We start from the raw sequence: 4034 nt of genomic DNA on the forward strand, positions 1-4034 counted from the left end.
CATCGCCACTAGAGGGAGGCCGTGTCGCCCACACGCAGCCACTGACAGCGTCGCGTTCCCAGTGTGTCTGAAAGGTGAACTAAAGTGTGAAAGGGCATGCTGAGGCCAAGGTGATAAAGAGTTGGCTTCCAATAAATGTGCTGATAAGAAAGAGAAGCAACAGTTTAAATGTGTGTTATGGCTGTTTGTTAATCAGACTACAGAACCACACAGATTTAGTCTGCAGCTTGAGAATGAGCGTTTAAAGCCTCAGTGTAAATTTAACACTTATGTTGTGTGTGTGTGTGTGTGTGTGTGTATGTGTGTGTGTGTGTGTGTTTGTAGATACCAGGGCAGATAACATTATCAAGTTTACATATTTACAATGAGTTCTTAATAGACACTGAAAGGGGAAAGAAGAAAAAAACTCGAGGTCTGCAATTACATGAAGTGCCAGTCGCTCCTCCCTGATAATGACCATGTGATGCAGGTCAAACACAGGCTGACAGCCTAAATGTCCTCACCTTGCAGAAAGAGAGTGCAACAAAGATTCCAGAGAGGAGGAGGAGGAGGAGGAGAAGAAGAAGTCGTAGCCTCCAACGCGGTCATAAGAGGATATTTTGAGCTCCTGAACACCGGTGAACGGTGAGTCTGTACTACAAATCTACATTTGATGACGACGGTGCTGATGGCGAGGGCTAAACTGCTGGAGATGTGGAATAGAGAAGACGCGGAGAAAGATTCACGCGTGGATCTAGAAATGGAATCTCAGCCACGCAAAACATTATCACATTCGATTGAAGAAATCCTGAGGAGGCCCACGTGTGTCAGGAGAGAGAAACGAGCTCATCGTAACTGGTCTGTTATCAAGCAGAACACCAGAATATCTAACCAGCTCTCTGGTCCAGGTATGTGTTATATTTCTCTTTTATTTGTAATCTCCCCTGTAAGGAGTTGCAACATCTTAAGTCACCCTTAAAATAGGTTTACAAATTAAAACATTTTTTCTTTCTTTCTGCCAATAGAAACTCCACAAATCAGACAACTTGAAGAGCCTCCAAAGGTGACCACAGCCTGCACGAGTGAGTATTGTGATTTATGAAGCAGGACTAAAAAGAAACAGGATTAAAACTGATGTGGAACACGTCACTAACGATGAATTGTTTCCAGGTCAGAGGAAAAAGAGGCAAACGAGGGTCACGTTTACACTCTTCCAGGTGCGGGAGCTGGAGAAAGTCTTCCAGCAGACTCATTACCCAGAAGTCAACAGCAGGGACCAGTTAGCCTCCCGCCTGCAGCTCACCGAGGGCCGAATACAGGTAAGGTAGCACACGAGCAGCTCGCCGCTGGTGATAACTCACTTGAGTGTATTTGTTTAGCTTTTTATGGTATTTCAAAGTCCTTAGAAATGAGCAAGCGCTGGTTTCCGTGATGGTTTTACAAATAATCATTATGGCAGCGTGATATATTACGTTAATGATTGTTTTGTTTTTCTTCAAATATGAGATATTAGCGTGAAGCAATCGTCAATAAAGTGAGATTATATTGCTGATATTCAAATATGTACAATAGCAACAATGTAGCTTTCCTTTGTAAAGCCAGTATTATTATTTCATTCATCTTTTGTGAGGCCATAAGTCCAACTAACAATTCAGTGAATGTTCTGAAACAATAGGCTGATTATACTAAATAGTAATCAATGGAACAAGGTATTTGGTCAGCTGCTTAAAGTGTTTACCAAAATATTGATTCGTGACTGATGATGGTGGTTGGTTCTCAGTGGAAAGAGATAGCGCTCTGTCTTTACTCGGCTACATGCCTGAGTTGTGAGATGAAATGTGTTTCACGTGTGTTGCCTGTTTCTTCAGATTTGGTTCCAGAACCGCAGAGCCAAATGGAGGAAGGCCGAAACGCTGAATGATTTAGAACTGATGACCAGACCGCACGTGCAGCCAGCCGGCCATCACCTGCTTTATTATGAGGTAAGGCGACACCGTGGCTTTTGTGAATAGCGACAAGCGGCATGAGAATGATGTATTTCAGCACTGAACAGAAGCATCGCCAGCAGTGGACACGCTCATGTGACTCCTGTGTCGTCTAACCTCTCGCAGTTCTTACAGAAGGCCCCGTGCTGGCTGCCGTGCTGCTTCCCGAAACCCCTCCAAACCAAAGCTGCTCCTCAGAGCGCCGTGGACAGCCGGCTTGCTGACCAGCACGCATTCCCCAGATCACAGGACTCTGTATTTTGACCCTCTGGAGACAGACAGATAGCGACTTTCGTATTCCTGCAAAGGATGACGCCACCGTGATGAGTTCCTGGTGACGCGCCAACAGGAAGTCACGACCGTCGCCTGTGAGCCACGGAGACTCACGGCACACGTCGACAACATGAAATAACGTTTGCGTTTTCACAACTGAACTTTGTTTCCGATTTGACAATAAAGCTGATTTTAAAAACGAGTATCCTGCGTGCCTCCTGAAAGCAGTTGGCGTTCTCTATCATAAAGGGCCCCTGTGACACCTCTGGACCGATGCAGTCCCGTTTGAGTCAAGGTTCGAGCTGCTTCTTGGTAGAGAGCTGTGTTATTGTGCCGGAGTCATGACACCACACTTCCTTGTCAGAGATCAGATTCAGCGCCGCCATAAACTGTTCATCTGTTTGACTTTCTGACAACCTCTCCTTATCTTAATTTGGGCTCTAAATCCGAGTCACCGGCAGGTCAGCTGCGGAGAATCAGAAAACATGCTGAAAAAGATCAAAGGGGAAATATCAGCAGACGGTATCAACAGTCCACATGTGTTGAAACTGTAAATATGTGTAAATAATCATGACTTAAATTGGAAAAAGTGTACAAAAAACTGTGTATTTGGGTATCTTTATTCGTCTTCGTTTAATGTGTTTCTTAACCTGGCCCGTTGTAACGTCACACCACACGTACTCAACCTGCTTCGTGTAGGAGTGATAATGTTCTGTGAAGAGACTCCAACTGTGACTTGAACCGCTCATGCCCCCTTCTTTCTGAGAAAATGACGAATAATCATCAATTATAGGAACGATAACGCAGCAGTGCCTTCACTATCGATGCCATAACTCAGTTAATAGTACCATAACTGATTACGTTTCACAAGCCTCTGAGAACGGTTCAACTTTTCTCACCCTGTCGTATCTTCTTTTATTGCACGACTGTTGTCCTGCTGCAGGGCGAGAGCGGACATTGTTACGCTCCTGCGATGACTAACCAGCATCTACCAACAGTACAGACAGCCGCGAGACGGGGCCGAGAAACCACAACTTCCTTTGGACATTTGCAGGAACAATCATTTTCTAGATGTAGAAATGGTAGATCTATACGTTCACTGTCCTCTGTATTCAGGAGCAAAACATAACCCGTCAGATACCACTGAAATAACGAGGATAATTAAAAGAAATAAGTTAAACTGACTTCTTTGGAATAAATTGAAACTCAGGAGCCTGAATGTATGTCCAGTAGGTCGTTACTGGTCATTGCTCAATCGACCCTTAAAACTAAAGACGACTCAGTTGTGGAATGACCAGATAACTCTTTCTTTCTTTCTTTCAATCATTTTATTTTCAGTTTTTACAAGTTACACCCCAGACAACTAAAAACAACAACGAATAAATAAAAATTACATAACAGCATAATATGAACAATCAGACAAGGCCCAAAAATATTAAAATAAAATAAAATAAAAACACAAACATGAATCAGATTGCTTTTTTAAGCCTTAAACTTGCTTTGTATTACTTTTACTGATGTTTCATGAACTGTTGTTATCCTATTTAATTAACTGTTTGCTTATTGTCTTTTTTATTGTTATATATAAATCAGTTTGTAACTGGTTTTAAAAAGGGATTTATAAAAGGAAATGTATTTATTTATGTTATTAATTTCAATATTGGAAGTCAGTGATATAATCAAAGACTGTTGTTCTTTATTAATTAAATAATAGTAATTGCAAATATGAAAACCATTGAGAAATTATAATATAAGTATGTTATACTGAGAGCCTTTGTTGAGAGCCATATGTCTTGC

The 4034-nt window shown here is 42.0% G+C and overlaps 1 long non-coding RNA gene across 1 annotated transcript; it reads left to right on the plus strand.

Annotated features, from left to right (window-relative positions):
* The first annotated feature begins 1216 nt into the window (after positions 1 to 1216).
* Positions 1217 to 2404, plus strand: LOC130195996 (uncharacterized). Its single transcript, XR_008832144.1, has 3 exons — positions 1217 to 1298; positions 1848 to 1961; positions 2091 to 2404. It is a non-coding gene; the product is annotated as an uncharacterized LOC130195996 (long non-coding RNA).
* The last annotated feature ends 1630 nt before the right edge of the window (positions 2405 to 4034 follow it).

Source organism: Pseudoliparis swirei, chromosome 6, assembly GCF_029220125.1.
Source record: "Pseudoliparis swirei isolate HS2019 ecotype Mariana Trench chromosome 6, NWPU_hadal_v1, whole genome shotgun sequence".
Lineage (NCBI taxonomy): Eukaryota > Metazoa > Chordata > Actinopteri > Perciformes > Liparidae > Pseudoliparis > Pseudoliparis swirei.